Source organism: Mustela putorius, unplaced genomic scaffold, assembly GCF_011764305.1.
Source record: "Mustela putorius furo isolate JIRA1106 unplaced genomic scaffold, ASM1176430v1.1 tig00001093_pilon_pilon_pilon, whole genome shotgun sequence".
Taxonomy (NCBI): Eukaryota; Metazoa; Chordata; class Mammalia; order Carnivora; family Mustelidae; genus Mustela; species Mustela putorius.
In genome coordinates this window covers 748,028-768,554 of record NW_025421565.1, presented here as the reverse complement: position 1 = coordinate 768,554, position 20,527 = coordinate 748,028, and positions in this window count along the sequence as shown.

Here is a 20,527-nt window from a genome sequence, read left to right as displayed (position 1 = left end):
AAAAGCTTTGATGTTAAAGATACTTTATTTTTTTTAAAAAGATTCTATTTACTTATTTGACAGAGAGAGAGTATGTGCACAAATGGGAGAAGTGGCAGGCAGAGGGAGAAGCAGGCTCCCCACTGAGCAGGGAGCCTGATATGGGACTCGATCCCAGGACCCTGAGATCATGAACTGAGCTGAAGACAGATGCTTAACTGACCGAGCCACCCAGGTGTCCCTTAAAGATACCTTAAAACAAACAAACAAACAAACAAATAAAACAACTGGGACGCCTGGGTATCTCAGTGGGTTGGACATCCAACTCTTGATTTTGGCTCACGTCATGATCTCAGGCTAGTGAGATCAAGTCCCAGCTCGGGTCTTGTGCTCTGCGGGGAGTCTGCTTAAGATTCTTACTCTCCCTCTGCTGCTCTCCTCTCCCCCCATCAAGTAAATAAAGAAATATATAAAATCTTTAAAAACAACAACAACAACAACACTCTCAGAACAGAGTCAAGTCTGAGTCCAGTGGACTTCCCAGCATAAAATGTGGTTCTGATCACTATGTTTGTATCTTTAGGGTAAATACCCAATAGTGCAATTGCTGGGTCATAGGGCAGTTCTATTTTCAACATTTTGAGGAACCTCCATGCTGTTTTCCAGAGTGGCTGCACCAGCTTGCATTCCCACCAACAGTGTAGGAGGGTACCCCTTTCTCCGCATCCTCACCAGCATCTGTCATTTCCTGACTTGTTGATTTTAGACATTCTGACTGGTGTGAGGTGATATCTCATTGTGGTTTTGATTTGTATTTCCCTGATGCCGCGTGATATGGAGCACACTTTTTCATGTGTCTGTTGGCCATCTGGATGTCTTCTTTGCAGAAATGTCTGTTCATGTCCTCTGCCCATTTCTTGATTGGATTATTTGTTCTTTGGGTGTTGAGTTTGCTAAGTTCTTTATAGATTGTGGACACTAGTCCTTTATCTGATATGTCGTTTGCAAATATCTTCTCCCATTCTGTCAGTTGTCTTTTGATTTTGTTAACTGTTTCCTTTGCTGTGCAAAAGCTTTTGATCTTGATGAAATCCCAATAGTTCATAGAGCGTATCATGCTTAGCGAAATAAGTCAAGCAGAGAAAGACAACTATCATATGATCTCCCTGATATGAGGAAGTGGTGATGCAACATGGGGGCTTAAGTGGGTAGGAGAAGAATAAATGAAACAAGATGGGATTGGGAGGGAGACAAACCATAAGTGACTCTTAATCTCACAAAACAAACTGAGGGTTGCTGGGGGGAGGGGGTTTGGGAAAAGGGGGGTGGGATTATGGACATTGGGGAGGGTATGTGCTTTGGTGAGTGCTGTGAAGTGTGTAAACCTGGTGATTCACAGACCTGTACCCCTGGGGATAAAAATATATGTTTATAAAAAAAAATGTGGTTCTGATTAGATTGAAAGTGATTTTCTTAAAATAATACCAGTACATTAGACAGTGACGAGAAGCAGTTACATTTAGGCAGGAAGTTCCCCAGCTCCCTTGCCCTCCCTTCCATCCTCCCTGGATCCTCCTCTTCCTTCCTTCCTTCCTCTCCTTCCACCCTCTCTTTCTGCCTTGCCATACTTACTCTCATCACGTAAATATTTACTGGTGACCAACTCCACACAAAGCAAACCTTCTAAATGGTATTTTCACTTTTACCCAATTGCATCTTTCTTTAAGACTGCTAAAACACCAAGCATCATGTAAATGAACTTCTATGCATGCCCTGGGACCTGGAGAAGAATGGCTAGAAATAAAGAGGCCAATTTTATAGATTGCTGTGACCCTGAGCGAGCTGGAAGCTTCCTGCCCCGGTCTCAATCTAATCCCAGGGCCAACCAAAAAGGAAAAGAGCCGAGGCAATTGTCTTAAAAGTAAAACTCTACAATGTGCTCAGCTGTTTCTCCATCTCCCTTTGGAAATGCCTCAACAGGTGACAATTTGGGTCATGGAAGAGGCAAAGTCTCAAAGACAGGGAAATAGAGGTTGTTTCTATAATTAATTCCTTGAGAAATAGTTTCTGATCAACTCCCTATCACTGTTAGCTGGAATAGAATTAGAACGAGATGTAGAAGAGAAACTGTAAAACCTGCTTTGTTTCTCTATCTGCACCATCCGGACATTGGGCAGGCCAATTCTGATAGCAGGACCTTCGTGTGGGACGTGAGAGACAACCAAACAGGGTAGATTGAATGAGTCATCTGTAAATATTCATCAGCTAGAATTTATTGTGCATCCCTATGAATGAAGAGGTCCCAAACTTTAAGGCCCGTGCTTACGACCTCCTCTCTCCTTGTGAGTACCAGACGTAGGCTATTTATTTTCCATGGAGCTTGAGTTTGCCGGCTCTCCTGTTAGAATTATACAAACAGATGTCAGTTGCCCTCCCCAGACTCATCTTTCCAGCCCTTCTTACTCCGTTAGGGAGTTGTCACCATGGGCAGCCTCTAATTCACAATCTGTCTCCTCTGGCTGTTTCTGGGCCTGATCTGCTGAAGCCCATCACTCCGCATGAGAGGATGTTCCTGAGGAGGAATACTCTGCCACCTTTTATCCCCTTTCTTCAAATGTAAATTGGTTCTGTTATGAAACCATTGGTTGACACATCATTTGTTCGGGCTGTGATCCCGTAGACAATTGTACATTTAAAAAAAAAAAAAAAAGCCTTGAATCCAACGGCACCCAAGCTGAAATCCTCCTGTTATTTCTCAGACAGAAGGACAAAACCCAAAATGTATCAGAAAATATTGGGAACAATGGCGGATTTTCATTAGTGTCGGAAGGCCGGCTCGGCACTGCTGGAATTCCAGGCGCTATAATTTAGCTCCATGCTAAGTCAATTGTATTAAATGCTTGCTTTTTGGCCCATTTTCATGGCTGGAGTGACTGCCTCCTATGTGTTTCATTGTGCAGTTTCTCTTCGAATCAGCTGCCTGCCATTTTGTTCCGGTCCACGGGGTCTTTAGGGCCAAAGATAGACTGTGAGTCCAAAGGACTTGTTAAAAGCAATGCCATTGAATGACAGTGACATTGTTCATAAGGTCCTGAGGTCAGAACTTGAGATGATAACTTTTCATTCTTTGCATCTATCTTTGGGAATTCCTACATAGCCAGTATATTCACTTGGTCAAAGTCTTATTTATTTCATGGGTCCGTCCTGTCTACTAACAGACAGGATGCTTTTTCAAACCACAGAAAGTCAGCACTAGAAGAAACTTTGAAGATCATCTAAATTAGCTGATGACTTTTTTTTTTTTTAAGATTAGGAATCAAAGGGCCAGAAAAATCAACTGGTCAAGATGATTGACATCCCTCTTTGGTTTGCACAGCAAGTCATCAGTATGTATCAACTGCTTCAAATGGCAGGTATTGTTTATTTTATATATTTTTGAACTCACTGCACTCTTTTCAAGAGATGCTGCTGGGAAAACTGGATATTCACATGTAAACGAATGCCTAATGCCACATACAAAAATCAATTCAAAGCCAATTAAAAACCTAAATGTGAGTTGTAAAATCATAAAAATTTTAGAAGAAAACATAGGACAAAGGTTTCACAATATTGATTTTGTACTGGTATATGGGATATGATACTAAAGGCACAGGCAACAAGAGAAAAAATAGGCAAATTCAAGTTCATGAAAAGGTAGAAATGGTGTGCAATGAAAGACAACGTCAGCAAACACTTGTCAACCTGAAAATTGAACGAAATGCTTGCAAATTCATGGTAAGGAATTAATATTTAGACTATATAGAGAACTCCTGAAACTCAATGAGAATATGTACAATGGACTTGAATAGACATTCTTCCAAAGAATATTTCTCTATTTGGTCAATAAGTACCTGAGAAGAGGTTCAGCATCACTTGCCATCAGGGAAATGCAAATCCAAACCACAATGAGATACCACCTCACACCCTCCAGGATGACCACTATAGAAAAAGAAAAAAGGAATCCTCAGGTGGGGACTAATCTTGGTGAGGTTGTGGAGAAATTAGAACCCTCAGGAACTGTTGGTGGGAATGTAAAGTGATACAGCTCTGTGGAAAACAGTATGGCAATTCCTCATAAAATTAAAAATAGGACTATCCTATGATCTAGCCATCCCACTTCTGGGTATATACTCAAAAGAACTCAAAACAGGTCTTGAAGAGATATTTGCACAGATTCACACAGCATTATTCACAATGACCAAAATGTGAAAGCAAAGTAAGTGTCCACGGATGATGAATAGATAAGCAAAATGTAGTATTTCCATACGATGAAATATTACTCAGCCTTGAAAAGGAGGGAGATTCTGACCCAGGCCACAGCATGGTTGAAACTTGAGGACATTAGGCTAAGTGAAACAAGGCAGTCACGAAAAAAGATAAATTGAGTTTGATTCCATTTACAAGAGCTACTCAGAGCAGACAAACCAAAGAGACAGAAAGCAAAATTGTGTTTTCCAGGGGCTGAGGGAAAGGGAACAGGGAATTGTTTTTTAATGGGTAAAGAGTATCAGTTTTCCAAGATGCAAATAATTCTGTTAGAAGGATAGTGGTGATGATTATACCACATTACGAATATATTCAGAAATGGTTGAGATGGTAAATTTTTGGATATGTGTATTTTATCACAGAGGAAATTAGAAAAAAAACTCTACTGAACTATTATGCTGTCCCAGGCAAGCCCCTGAATGACAAAGGGAGGAGACCCAATAATTTAAATAGTGTTTAAATATTATTTCTTAATCCTGGATGCCAAACTAGATACTTTATGTATTTCAATGAAGACAGCCACGGTATCCTATAGCATGGGCTTAAAAAAAAAAACATACTGCAATTTTCTTTTCCAGATGAGAGTTTGAATATTTAAATTAGTCAACGTTTTCTGTGTAACAAACCACTCCAAAACTCAGTTGTTTCAATAATAACAATTTATTAGCATACAATGCTGTGGGTTGCCAATAAAGGTGGGGTTCTACTGATTGGTTCTTCCCTGCTGGGCTTGGCAGGGCTCACTCATATGTTTGTGATCTGTCTACTGCCTTTTGGGCTTGGTTACTGGGGAGTGGGCTTCTGGAAACTACACAACAGAAATGAAGGGGCTGTTACTGATATCCATCATCATCCAATAGGCTCACTAACTTGGGCTTATAAACATGGTATGGAAAGGCTCCAAGTGTAGCACTGGGGCAAATGCTTCTCAAGTCTCTACTTCTATCACATTTGCTACTATTCTGTTGGTCAAAGAAGGCCACATGGCTAGTCCAGCCATAAGGGATGGAAGAAGACTTCATCTCCTGATGGAAGGAGTTAGAAAGCACACATGTAGGTGAGATTAATAGGAAGGAGTCCTTCTGACAAGTATTACAATTTACCACAGTATCACAAGTGAAAATAGGCATGGCTCCAAGGACAAGGGAATGTTCCTTGGCAATAATTCACATGGAAGGTGACTTTTATCAATCAAAAATATGAGAAGCATCTTAAAATTCTGCTCAAAGTGTTCATGCCTCAATAACCTACCATATTAAAAAGAGAAACAGAGAACTCCCACAATATCATTTCACTAAATAGAACATGATCTCATTGACAATGGGAAGCTGAGATGTTCTTGAGGTAAGACCATAGATAATGGGAACTGGATTAAGACCTCTGTTCATCTTATTTGTCCCCTCATTTAATCTTTCAATCCACTCTGAAAATCCCAGGCTCTTTGGCACATATTTTGAAAACCCTCCTCAATGGCAGAGTCACTGGGCAAAGATGGTGACCTTGCCAGCCTCTCCTGGTTTCAGGCTGCAGGCAACACTCCTGCCTCTGTCTCTAATCTCTGAGGCCCAGTGGCCAGACTCGCTAGGTATCAGAGAAGCAGGCCCTCCACTGAATAGAGTGTTGACCTACAAACCCACCGCCAAGCTGCGAATGTTTATGTCAGGTTGAATGAAAAAAAATAATTGCTTGTCAACACACGTAATTGCGTTTGAGAAGCTTTGTGTCCATCTTTCATTTTGACAAGGTGTCCTCCATGTTCTCTTCTTAGATTCTGAACTCTCAGCTGATATTGGCTTCAGTCTGTGTGAATGATGGACAGACTGTCACTAATCCATTCGATTTTAGATGGTGCCAGGTCCTTCTAGGTTGGAGGAAAGTTGGCAATGAAGAAAGGAGTGCCCGAGGTTCTGATGGGAGGGGAATTTTATTTATTCGTGCACCGCTTTCACAAAAAAGGGATTTCAGGTGGACTCTCAAAATACATGTGTAGCAGAATTTAAAAAATAAATCAAAAAAGGGGTGCCTGGGTGGCTCAGTGGGTTAAAGCCTCTGCCTTCGGCTCAGGTCATGATCCCAGGGTCCTGGGATCGAGCCCCGCATCGGGCTCTCTGCTCGGCAGGGAGCCTGCTTCCTCCTTCTCTCTCTCTGCCTGCCTCTCAGCCTACTTGTAATCTCTGCCTGTCAAATAAATAAATAAAATCTCTAAAAAAAATAAATCAAAATGAAGGGAAAATAAAAACAAAAAAGAATTAATGAAATATTAATTGGGCACAGAGTTTCCTTTCAGACAATTCAGTCAGGAAAATATAACCCAGTGTTCATGAGATATAATTCAATCAGTTCCTCAGGGGAAAGGCATTTTTTCCTACCATCAGACTTTGAAACATACTTTTCCCAAGGGTCTTTATGGAGAGAATGTGCCTGTGGACATTTTCCTCACCAACCTCCTGATGTAGAAAATACTGGGATGGCCTGTGACAAGGGTTGGAAGTCGGGAACCCCTGAGGTCTGGCGTGACATAGATGGGCCTCCTCAGCTCAACAGCTGATAGCACCCACACAGTCAGGGCCCAGAGGATTTGAATGCACTGACCTCTTTCAAGGGGCATAGACAGATCATTAGTAAGGGTTCAGCCTTGCCTGTGAAACCCTGAGGGATTTTTGAAAATGTAACAAGAGTCTGTTCAAGGTAACCAAAAACTGGGTTCTTCTCAGAGAAACATTGACCTAAAGTCCATGTACACCATGGAATTAGTAAAGGGAAAAGGGAGATTGCCTGACGTAAGCATGGCTGGGATTGGGGACATCAGCTTTCTCTGGAGAGCACTGGTAGGGCGAGATCGACCCACCCACTTCTGGAAGGTTCTAGACTGGTTTCCTTGTGGAAGCTGGTCACTGACTATAGGGGAATAGAGTGTGAATGGGTAAGATTGCCCCAGGAAGCTCCTGAGACTCCAGATTTCTAGTACTTAAGGAGGGAAAGAACATGCAGGCTCAGTGCAGGCGCAGAAATTGGACACCCCTGGACTCCCGGCATTATCACCGTGGGCTGTGTGGATGGAGCAAGAGACAATCTTTTGAACCTTGGACTCTTTTGGTGAAAACAAGTTATATACCCGCCACAATTACCCCAGGCTTAAACAGAAAGGGTGTTATTCATCTCGCACAACGAGAATTCCGAGGGACTGCACTACAGGGCTGGTGGGATGGCTTAGCAGCCCCATCAGGGACTCAGGCTCCACCTTCCTTCACTGCCAACTTTGATTTGTACCCTTCGTTCTCATGACATCCCTCCAGGCTTGGTGTCTGAAGTTCCAGGTAGGGGGAAGGCAGGAAAGATAAAGCCTTCTGTTGCAAAGCTTCACTATTTTCTCCAGAGGAGAAAAAATTCAGAAATGCTTGGATCCATTGCATCAGTCTAATGTCGCCCATTCATCCCTGGCTGCAAGGGGGTCTGGGAAGTTTCTCTGTTTGCTGCCAGCCTTGGAATTAGAGAAGGAGGAGGGGAGGGTCCATGTGGCATGTAGGTCGTTCTTTCACATTGCCAGTCCATAGCCAGTAACATTTCTGTCAAAGAGCTGTCTTTCAAGCATTTAGCTCACTCTTCAGGAACATGGCGAGGACACAATAAATGTTACTGTTTCTCCCACTGCAGGGCAGAGCCCCAGAACGAGGCAGTCTTGGCTAGCCGGACCCAAGAGATCTGTCCACGAAACTTCCCAGATTTTCCAGATGAGCCTCTGTTTACAAACTGTTGTCTAAACATATATTAGATAATGAATCCTGATTTACGGGTCAGAAGACAGGACTGCCACACTAAAAAGCAGTTCTGGTGAATGGCTGGTATGAAGTTAATGGACATGGAATTGACATTACAGCCCTGGATACGGGAGAAATGTCTGGGAGGTATTTCTACATAGAAATGCAGCAACATAATAACGGAAAACAAAGGCTTCAAATATCTTGGGAAAATCTAGGCCCGGAGAAAAGAATAGGGTGTTTGTTTCTAAACCCAGTGAAAATTTTGGAGAGGAAAAAGGGTTTTCTTAAGAACCTATTTCTAATTGACCAAAGCTAGGATCCAGAGCTCTGAACTTCCGTCCTCTCCCTCGCCCACTGAGACTGAATAAAGCTCTCACTCAGGGCATGAATACTGTGGAGCCCTGGGGATGCAGTCTCTTGAGGGACAGGGTGGGGACCACAGTGAGTCCTGGGACTGGGCGATCTTCCAGACCCTCCCCTCTCCCGGGGTCTCATGGAAGCCTTCCAAGCTTCCAAGTTGCCTTTCCTGGAGGGAGCTGGACCCACTGTACCCGGTGGTTTGGAAAACAGGGATAGGAAAAGTTTCTCTCACCCACCTGTGGGTTGCTGGAGCTGCCAGCCCTGCCGTGTCTTGAGTGTGATGCTGCACTGTGGCTCTTGGGCAATTTCAGCACAAAAGGGTCTCACTGTTACACTTGGAAGCTCGATCTATTGCTTTGTTAGGTGCTACAGTGTCCTTTTCAGTTCTTTCTGGAATTCCAAGTCTGGCCTGCTGACTCTGGAAAGCTAAGGAGGGGGTAGGGAGATAGAATACATACATACTGATCAGAGAAGAAATTTACGAGAGATGGAAGGATACTTGATGTTTTGAGCCAATCACAGCAAAGCAAGAGGGCCAGTCTCTTGTGCTCCACCACCTAGAAGCTACTCTCTTTCTGTCAAAAGCCAGGCCAGCCCCTGCCACCATTCCAGCTGCTCAGACTATGGAGATAGAAAGAGAAGCAGAAGACAGACAATCATACCCTGGCAATAAGCAACAGCCACAGCTTTCCCTTTAGAGGGAATGCACAGAAAATCCAAGAAAGAATCTACTCAATGATGCTAATTCAGGAACAGAAATCACCAAAATCTGCCCTTTGTGGGGTCCTCCAAGCCAGCTCAGCCCTTTCCAGGCATCACAACACACATGCCTCTAATGGTTGTTAAGAACCAAAGTCCCCCATTCCTCCCTCTTGAAAATACTGGGAAATGTTATTTCAGTGCCGGCCTGCATGGACAGGGTTCCCCAGGGATCACAGAGGAGAATTGCTGAGATCCACAGCTGGGATGGGGAGAAATAGGAATTTGGAAAAGCTGCACGGAACTCTATCACATATCACTAGAGTTCTCAGTGATTCCTTGGTCAGAAGGGGAGGATGAACCTGCTAGCTGTCCTCTTCTTTTTTTGTAGGAATAGGGACACTAAACTCCATCCTAATCTATACGGCTACTCAGAGTAAAATTGCTTTAGTCTGTAGTGTCCTTTGCTGCTTCAGTGTGGCTATATGACTGAATTTTAGCCAATGGAGTATGATGAATGACTTCTGGAGAAGGTCCTTAAGATGCCAAGTCATGCTCTTCCCTTCCATGCTTCTGCCATTTGGAATAAGCCTGTGATGTGATGACTGGGGCTGGAGCAGCCACATTGGACCATGAAGTGGCTTTGGTGTAGGAGATAACTTGGAGAAGACAGGGTGTAGCTCATATAAACTTGCAGAATCACTATGTTGCACAACCCATCATCAAAATCTCCCAACAAACAAGAGCTCAGAGCCAGACAGCTTCATGAAACTGCTCCAAAAAATAGAAATGGAAGGAAAACTTCCAAACTCATTTTATGAGGTCAGCATTATCTTGATCCCAAAACCAGACAAAGACCCCATCAGAAAAGAGAATTACAGACCAATATCCTTGATGAACATTGATACAAAAATTCTCACCAAAATACTAGCCAGTAGGATCCAACAGTACATTAAAAGGATTAGTCACCATTACCAAGTGGGATTTATTCCTGGGCTGCAAGATTGGCTCAACATCCACAAATCAATCAGTGTGATACAATACATTAATAAAAGAAAGAACAAGAGCCATATGATTCTCTCAATAGATGTTGAAAAATCATTTGACAAAGACAGCACCCTTTCTTTCTTTTTTTAAGATTTTATTTATTTGACAGAGAGAGATCACAAGTAGCAGAGAGGCAAGCATAGAGAGAGAGAGAGAGAGAGAGAGAGAGGAGGAAGCAGGCTCCCTGCCCAGCAGAGAGTCTGACACGGGACCCGATCTCAGGACCCTGAGATCATGACCTGAGCTGAAGGTAGAGGCTTAACCCACTGAGCCACCCAGGCAGCCCCAACAGCACTCTTTCTTGATCAAAACTCTTCACAGTGTAGGGACAGAGGGTACATACCTCAATATCATAAAAGCCATCTATGAAATACACACAGTGAATACCATTCTCAATGGGGAAAAACAGCTTTCCCCTAAGGTCAGGAACATGGCAGGGATGTCCACTATCACCACTGCTATTCAAAATAGTACTAGATGTCCTAGCCTCAGCAATCAGAGAACAGAAAGAAATAAAATGCATCCAAATCAACAAAGAAGTCAAACTCTCGCTCTTTGCAGATGAGATGATATTCCATGTGGAAAACCCAAAAGACGCCACCCCAAAACTGCTAGAACTCATACAGGAATTCAGTAAAGTGTCAGGATATAAAATCAATGTACAGAAATCACTTGCATTTATTTTTTTAAAGATTTTATTTATTTATTTGACAGAGAGAAATCACAAGTAGATGGAGAGGCAGGCAGAGAGAGAGGAAGGGAAGCAGGCTCCCTGCTGAGCAGAGAGCCCGATGTGGGACTCGATCCCAGGACCCTGAGATCATGATCTGAGCTGAAGGCAGCGGCTTAACCCACTGAGCCACCCAGGCGCCCCATCACTTGCATTTCTATACATCAACAGCAAGACAGAAGAAAGAGAAATTAAGGAGTCGATCCCATTTATGATTGCACCCAAAACCATAAGATAACTAGGAATAAACCTAACCAAAGATGCAAAGAATCTGTACTCAGAGAACTAGAAAGTACTCATGAAAGAAATTGAGGAAGACACAAATAAATGGAAAAAATGTTCCATGCTCATGGGTTGGAAGAACAAATATTGTGAAAATGTCTATGCTACCTAAAGCAATTTAAACATTTAATTCAAACCTTATCAAAATACCGTCAATTTTTTTTCAAAGAAATGGAACAAATAATCCTAAAATTTATATGGAACCAGAAAAGACCCCGAATAGCCAGAGGAATGCTGAAACAGAAAGCCAAAGTTGGTGACCTCACAATTCCAGGCTTCAATTTCTATTACAAAACTGTCATCATCAAGACAGTATGGCTGTGACACAAAAATGGACACATAGATCCATGGAACAGAATAGAGAGCCAAGAAATGGACCCTCAACTCTATGGTCAACTAATCTTTGACAAAGCAAGAAATAATGTCCAATGGAAAAAAGGCAGCCTCTTCAACAAATGGTGTTGGGAAAATTGTACAGCCACATGCAGAAGAATGAAACGGAACGATTTCCTTACACCACACAAAAAAATAGACTCAGAATGGATGAAAGACCTCAATGTGAAACAGGAATCCATTAAAATTCTTGAGGAGAATACAGGCAGCAACCTCTTCAACCTCAGCCACAACAACTTCTTCCTAGGAACATCGCCAAAGGCAAGGGAAGCAAAGGCAAAAATGAATTATTGGGACTTCATCAAGATCAAAAGCTTTTTTTAAACATAAAAAAATTAAAAATTAAAAATTAATTAATTAATTAAAATAAATAATTTTTTTTAAAAAAATAAAAAAAAATCAAAAGCTTTTGCACAGAAAAGGAAACAGTTAACAAAATCCAAAAGAGGACACCTGCGTGGCTCAGTTGGTTAAGCCACTGCCTCTAGATTAGGTCATGATCCCGGAGTCCCAGGATCGAGTCCTGAATTGGGCTACCAGCTCCACAGGGAGTCTGCTTCTCCCTCTGACCTTCTCACCTCTCATGCTATCTCTCTCTCTCTCTCTCTTCTCAAATAAATAAATAAAATATTTAAAAGAAAAAAAAAGACAACCTACAGAATGGGAGAAGATATTTGCAAATGACATATCAGATCAAGGGATAGTATCCAAAATCTATAAGAACTTAATAAATTCAACACCCAAAGAACCAATAGTCCAGTCAAGAAATGGGCAGAAGACATGAACAGACATTTCTGCAAAGAAGACATCCAGATGGCCAACAGACACATGGAAAAGTGCTCCATATCACTCGGTATCAGGGAAATACAAATCAAAACCACCGTGAGATACCAACTCACTCCAGTCAGAATAGCTAAAATTAACAAGTCAGGAAATGACAGATGTTGGCGAGGATGCAGAGAAAGGGGAACCATTCTGCACCATTGGTGGGAACGCAAGCTGTTGTAGTCACCCTGGAAAACAGTATGGAAGTTCCTCAAAAAGTTGAAAACAGAGCTACCCTATAACCCAGCAATCACACTACTGGGTACTTACCCTAAAGATACGAATGTAGTGATCCAAAGGCGCACGTGCACCTGAATGTTTATAGCAGCAATGTCCACAATAGCCTAACAATGCAACGAACCTAGATGTCCATCAACAGATGAATGGATGAAGAAGATGTTATATATATTCCATATATACATATATGGAATACTATGCAGCCATCAAAAAACTGAAATCCTGCCATTTGCAATGGCGTGGATGAACTAGAGGGTATTATGCTGAGCGAAATAAGTCAATCAAAGAAAGACAGTTATCATATGATCTCTCCGATGTGAGGAGTTTGAGAGGCAGGGTGGGGGTTCATGGAGGGAAGAGAGAAAAAAATGAAACAAGATGTGATCAGGGAGGGAGACAAACCATAAGAGATTCTTAATTTCAGGAAACAAACTGAGGGTTGCAGGGGGGTGAGGGGGTAGGGAGATGGTGGCTGGGTGATGGACATTCAGGAGAGTATGTGCTATGATGAGTGCAGGGAATTGTGTAAGACTGATGATTCACAGACCTGTAGCCCTGGGGCAAATAATGTATGTTAACAAAAAACCGTGATACATTTAAAGGATAAAAGCCAATTACTTCAAGTGAACCTGAAAAGTATAATAAAAATTTCTGAATTATCTTTATTTAAATTGAGCCAGAGATGGAAATTATTAGGCATACCCAAAAGAAAAAGAGATATGGCAACCATTCAGTCACTGGAAACCAATGTTCCGGCAGGCAGGGCTGTTTTGTGGGATAGTAAAAAGGACTCTAAAATTCATCTTTGGGGGAAATAGAATAATCAGAGGATTTTTTCCAAAAAATAAGAATAACATAAACTGCAAAAGGGAAATGGTGCATTGTTTCTTAAAGTGGTAATATTGATACACAAAGAAAGACTGATGGAATGGAATAAGATCTATATGTATACATATATATATATATATATATATATATATATAAATGTAAATATATTAAAGGAGTGGAATCTTAAAAAGAAATCAGGGGGGATGGGGTGATAGGGATAAAGAATCCTTCTGTGGAAATGAAGAATCATTTTGTGGAAGATTTAGCCACAATTGGATGTTCTTCTTCTTCTTTTTTTTTTTTTTTCTGGTACTTTAATTTGCCTTTTCTAGGCTTTCATTATTTGACTTAAAAAGGCAACTTTAAGAAGCATGAAGGGTGCCTACAAGTTAACTATTTCCTTTCCTCTAAATGTTATCAATCATGATGGAAGACACACGGTAGCCACTAGATTAGGAAATTAAATGATTTCTAGTAATTCAAGATAAGTCCATTTCCCGACAGCCTCTTTATTATCTCTATATTTTTTCTTTGCAATTCTTCCAGAAAGTTCTTGTCCCCAATCAAACAGATCAACTTGTTTTTCCCCTTTTCCTCTCCCTTCCCCTCTCCCGCGCTTTTATCTTCCTCTTTCTCCCCCGCCCCCCATGCTCCCTCCCTGCCCTTCTATCCCTCCTCCCCTCCACTCCTCCCAACCTTCTAGTCCTCTCCCTCTCGCCTCAATCTCGCCACTGCTCAAAAGAAACATTCTCAAATTCCCTAACCTTTTAGGCCTCAGTGATGAATAATGGGATCTATTATCAAGGATAGCCTTTTCTAAAACTGTAATTTTTAGACTGTTTCCGGTATTTTAGATGGCAGCCAGCAGTGGCAACCAGGTACAAAGTGACAGAAAATAGTGTGTCTGCAAGTCTGGTTTTATAAATGGTGCTTTTTAAGTCTCTGACTAGATTTGGCTCTGAGAACTTTAAGAGAGAGAGCAGTTGAAGCTCTCTTTCTCTTGGAGACAGAAGGTGAAGACTCCTACCTTCCAAAACAAGAGGCCAAGAGCAAAATGGCAGGAAGTCACCTAGGGTTATTTTCTTTCTTTTTTCTCCTTTTTTCCCCAGAGGCAAATGGCCCTCCGGGTGAGCCCTAGGACAGGGAGCTCTCATGTCTGTCCCTGGAGCCTAGGTGACTCGAGCAGACGTTGGCTGAGCAGAGAGTGCTGGGAAGGACACGGTCACAGCTACTGCTCCCTGGGGCCATTTAACTGCCACATAAAAACAAACAAGGGCACAGTGTGCGGGGATAGTCTCTAGCTGGACACTGAGCCGGAAGTGTCGGGCACATGGTACTCAGTAATTAGCCGCTGAGCTGAGTTAATGAATTGAATGGATTCTCCCTCCAAGTAGGGCTTAACATGCCTCTTCCATCACAAAAGCACAGCACAGAAGTGGAGATCTGCCACTTCAAGAACCATCTAATTAACTCATTAAGTAGCAGCACCTCCCAAAGTATAATAGTGGTAGGAATTTTCTGGAAATCATCAACTGGCGAAGACTCAGCTCACAAAGACTGTTTTTAATAAAGAAGTGAAGAGCAGGTCGTAAACGGGGGACTGAAGGGAGCTCCAGACCTGCCGCGACCCATGCTCTCTCCCTGCCTTTTGTCTGTGTCCCTGAGGAAATGGAGGACGAGAACTTCCACGTATGTCTCCATGAAAGTGCCACGTTGCCAGCCTTTGCCCACTTCTGTGTGTCCCTGGTGCAGAGCCTTGGAGCCCTCCCTCGTTCTGAGGACTTGGCCTTCAGTCATCCCTCCTTTTGATGCTCATCTGGCTCCCACCCTGTGAACAACACCCCCAAGCTCTCATCTTAACAATGGCAGCACAGGACCGTATGAAACCCACTGGGGCCACCGGCTCTCCCCACTGCTAGTCTCTTTACCTGTTTCCAGCTACCCCCCTCAGAGGGTGGCTCACCTGTCCATTCCACCTGTGCCCCTCTCAGAGTCTCACCGCTGACCCTGACCAAGCCCGCATTCCCCCAGACTTCACCTGCTCTCTGCAGGGTACCCACTCTGTCTCTGATGGCTCCTCCTTTCTTGAAAGCCTTTCTCCTCTGGGCCTCTAGGACATGCTGTTTCCTGTCCCCTATAGCTTTTTGGTCTCTCACATTTGCTGGTTTTCCCTCCTTTTCCCAACTTCTGAGAATGGCCTTCCTAGGACTCTATTGTTCTTTGCCCTTTGTTAGAGTCCTTTAAAAACAGAATCCTTTTTCCTTTCTGGGCTCACTCTCTTTCCCCAGGCTTCAAAGGCATATACAGAAGGAAGACTTCCATGTTTATGCCTCCATCTTGGATATTCCTTCTGAATTCCACACTCACATACCTGACATTTCCCCTGAGAATCTATAAACCTCTTGAATTTAGCAAGTTCAAAGCCAAACTTATTATTTTAATCCACAAACATGTTTGTTCTCATAGTCCTTCCCCACATCAGTAAATGGCAAAGTCATTCTTCATGTTGCTTGGATAAATAATTCTAGAGTCTCCTATTCTCCACTTCCCAGCCAAGAGCATATCCTGTCCATTTTGCTTTAAAATATGTCCAGAATCTGATCCCTGCCACGACCTGGGCCTCATCAGCATGGACTGTCCCTGATTCCATCCTTGAACCTGGCCCATCACCTCCAAGAGCCATACTTGTTCTCAGTCATCACTGGCCAGAGTTGAGATACCTCATTGCTGAATTTAAGGAGGATGACATGCAGGGACGTTGAAGGATACTGTCTTAGCTAATTCTTGACTCTTGGACCAAATGGCTCAATTTCCAGTTCCTTCCTTTTTTCCCGTTTTTGAGGCTCTGACCTGACAAAGGAAAATTATAGAAAAATATATCCTTTCCTTCCTTTCCTTTTTGGGGCCTAAAGATTTTGAACCTCCATTTTCCTGGACTAAAAGATTGTCCCACAAGTATTGACATGCACTTAAACAAGTATGGACCTCCCTCTCAGGGTGACCGAGAAGAAAACCCACCTGAGACCCCAAAAGATAACCCAGTTAAAGATAAGAGGTGCATTCACAGGAGTTAGAACAGAGGTTTCTGAAGATGCCACTTACAAGAAACACAAGAAGAAGTTGGAAATTTTCAAATACAGATCTTCAAAAGATGTAATGGAACTTTATGTCTATAAAGCTAGAGAAGACAGCTTTCTAAAATCATAAAGCACTAGATGAGGGTAGTAAATGATATGATAGGTGATCACATTTACCCCTAAATGGAGAACCCCAGGGAAGGCAGGGCAGGCAATACAGGGGTGATATTGTAGAATATCAACTAAGCGGCTATAAACCAGGAAAGAGAAATACCACCAGAACACATACACACAAAAGGAAAAAAATAAGACTGGAAGAGTACAAAGCAAGCTATGTAGAGGGATCCTGAAAAAGAGAAAAGAGAAAGTGTAAGGAAAGAGATAATAATAATTGTAAGAAAGCTTTCCAAACACAGCAAAGACAGGCTTGCAGTACCATAGAAAAATAAAGGAAAGGGGAAGAATTTGAATTTCAAGCATAAAGTTAAAAAAAAATTATATATCCAGGCAGAAATAACTGAGGAAACAGAATTTAAAAAGTTGTCTGCAAAGGAATGAACAGACTTCTCTTTGAGTTCTCTTCCAGAACAATGGAGTTAGCATGGAATGCTCTATGTCCAGCCAAACTGTCATTTATGTATCATGTTAATAAATAGACATCTTAAACTATAGAAAGATCTAGAAAATACAATACCCCATACTCTCCCTAAAACAATCATTTCATTCTACACTTAGCCAACAGATCAATGAATTAAACTGAACTTTGAAAAAGAGAACTGTATTCAGCCTAATACCAATGAAACAGGGTTGGCTAAGCCCATGAATTCTTTTGATCCTGTTCTAATAGGATACGAAGGCCAACATCGTCATTGGAAGAGATGTTACAAAACAGACCTAAATTTTTAAATAGTTCTGATTGATCATCAAAAATCAGATCATATTCCTCAGATCATATTCAGAACAAAAGGAATGACACCAAAGGCAGGGAGTGTAGTGAAGCCCAAGAAGGACGGTCCACATTCCAGTATGGCATATGTGTGGCATGCATGCTGGTAGGACGTGGCTTGTGTGGTCCCATTGCTGGGTACGTGGTGGGAGCCACAGCTCTTCGTTCCCAGATAAATCCAGGCTGGGAGTGAAGAAGACACTTAAGAGAAGATGAAGGGTGTTGTTCTAGTCCAGATGTTGAGAATAGAGAAGTATTCCTGTTCTATGTCTTGAGTGTTGCCATGAACCAAATAAAAATAGCACGGGTAGTTCCCAAAGTTTTAGAGATATGCAGAAAAAAAGAAGTTCCAACATTTTCCAGGAACCTTTTGTTGACTTCAGAATAACTGAATTTTGGAAACTTTCTGGGTATTGTTAAAACGACCTCCTGAACCCTGAGGCCACTTTGTGATGATGACTGTTGTGATTCCAACACCCAGTATGGACAAAACCAGTGGGCAGCACCTGCTTCTTTCATAGTTGTGCAAAAGTATGGATGCTTTCTGGCGAACATATGAGTTAGGCTGTTTTTCTGATTTTGTTTTACTTTTAAACTCCCATGACGAAATCCTAGCAGACAGTGTCCTCTGAATGGACACATCAAACCATATGAAAGCCAATTTGCAATTGCTTTTAAAAATTGCAAAACAAATACTGCTTTGGAGGACAAGGGGAGATGGAGAGGAGAAAAGAGTTGAGGGAAATTGGAAGGGGAGGTGAACCATGAGAGACTATGCACTCTGAAAAACAATCTGAGGGTTTTGAAGGGGCAGGGGGTGGGAGGTTGGAGGAACCAGGTGGTGGGTATTATAGAGGGCACAAATTGCATGGAGCACTGGGTGTGGTGCAAAAACAATGAATACTGTTACACTGAAAAGAAAAACAAAAAAAACAAATACTGTTTTAACAAGATTTATTTCTATCAGAGGCTGTTGCAGACTATTGGGCCCAGGACTAATAAAAGGACAGGGGTTTATTTCTGGTCCTCTGGGGCAAGCATTTCCCTACATTCTGGAAGTTGCAACATCCTGTTGATTTGATTCTGTAGCTTTCTCTCTGGTTCCCTCCACCCAGATTAAACATGCTTTATTTATTTAATATTTAAGGGTGGGAATTTAAATTGTTACTGTTCTAAAAATTTCTCGGCACTTTTACAATATCCTTTTACATAATGGGAGCTACTACCACAGGCTGAGAATCAGAGTTTTAAGGCAATATTCAAAGGAATGAATGGGACACAGAGCCTGCAGGGAAAAATAAATCAACAGAGAACAAACGTGACACAGAGTTAAGGAGGGGGGAAAATCAGCAGGGAATTTAATTGGTAAAAGAACCCTCAGATTCTGCTTTGGAATTTCAGCATAACAGTATTCAGAACCTTGGTTTGGGGGGAGGGTTATATTTGTGTTACTGACAGGGGGACTAAGTTGACTCAATTCAATTCAAAAAGAAGTATTTTTGAGAAGGTGCCACATTATGGGCAGTTTGGTGGGCATGAAAGGGAACACTAAAGATAAATAAAATGTTTATTCCCTTGAGGAACTCCAAACCTGCCAGGGAAAAGGAATGGTCAACTGAGTCAGAAAACAGTTAACAACTATGTTCACTAAGACAGGACCAGAAATCACACCCCAGTCACCTTCAAATTCCAGCAAAACTGGACTTCCTTTCCAGAACTGGCCTAATCTAAACCTTAGAGAGAAATTTCCATGGGAAATATCTCTAGAATAGGGTTCTAGGGAAATGTTTGGATTTTTTTTAATCATAGTTACCTCCAGGATAATCAAGATCTCAAAGAAATCATCCAAAAAGAATCTACAGAGATGTTAGAGAGCTCCCCACCCCACCCCTAGACCATGTAGGGAGCTTTGACTCCTTTCCTTGTGTCGTCCCCTACAGATGGGGTCTTCAAATATTTACTGGATGTATCCGAGGGAAATTGGTACAATACAATTATTATTGTTATGGACTGAATTGTGTTTCCCTCCGCCTCCAAAAATACCCCTATATTAAAGTCCTAAGCCTCAGGACCTCAGAATGTGACCCTATTTGAAAACAGGGTCATTTGCAGATGTAGTTTGTTAAGAAAAATGTTATTACACTAGACACTACTCAGATAGGACTGGTGTCCTATCTCTCTCTCTCTCTCTCTCTCTCTCTCTCTCACACACACACACACACACACACGAGAATGTCATATGAGAATGAAGGTAGAAATCAGAGGGATGCTTATATCAGCCAAGGAACATCAAAGGTGGACAGAGCTAAGAGAGAGGAATGGGCCAGTTCCTTCCCTCATGGTCTTCAGAAGAAACTCACCCTGCTGACATCTTGATCTTGAATTTCTGACCTCCATTACTGTGAGACAATATTTTTTTTTCAAGTCAGCCAGTCTATGGTATTATGTTAGGGAACCTATAGCAACCTAATGGAATCATGTTTTAATTTTCTTCTCTCTGATTACCAGTAACAGAGAATATTAGGTGGCTTTGTTTACTGGTTGTAATTTCAAAGGGAATTTATGAGTACTAAGAAGTCACTAAGATAACAGAATGACTTCATGATGTCGTGTCACACAAGGTATGCCTTTCAGAAGTGTCTTTACTGGAGTTTCTGGAATGCTTCAATGTGTGGACCCTAGCTGTGAACTTCTGAGGAAGATTGTCCTGGAGTGGGGTCCAGAAATCTGCATCTTTATTATGCTTCCTGGTCACTTGGATGTACATTAAGGTTTGAAAACCACTGCTCTAAAGGGAGACTTCTAGCTGTTGGTGGAGAGATGCTCCTCACTTGAGTGCTCTATCCTGTGCAACTCAAATCACATCACGTTGGTTAATTCTAGGCATCAGCTTAGCTAGGCTATAGTGTCACATAGCTCTAATCCAACTCCAGATGTTGCTGTGAAGGCATTTTTTGATGGCATTAATATTTAAATCAGTTGACTTTGAGTAAAGCCTGTGAATATGGGTGGGCCTTATCTAATCAGTTGAAGGCTTTAAAAGGAAAGACCGAGATCC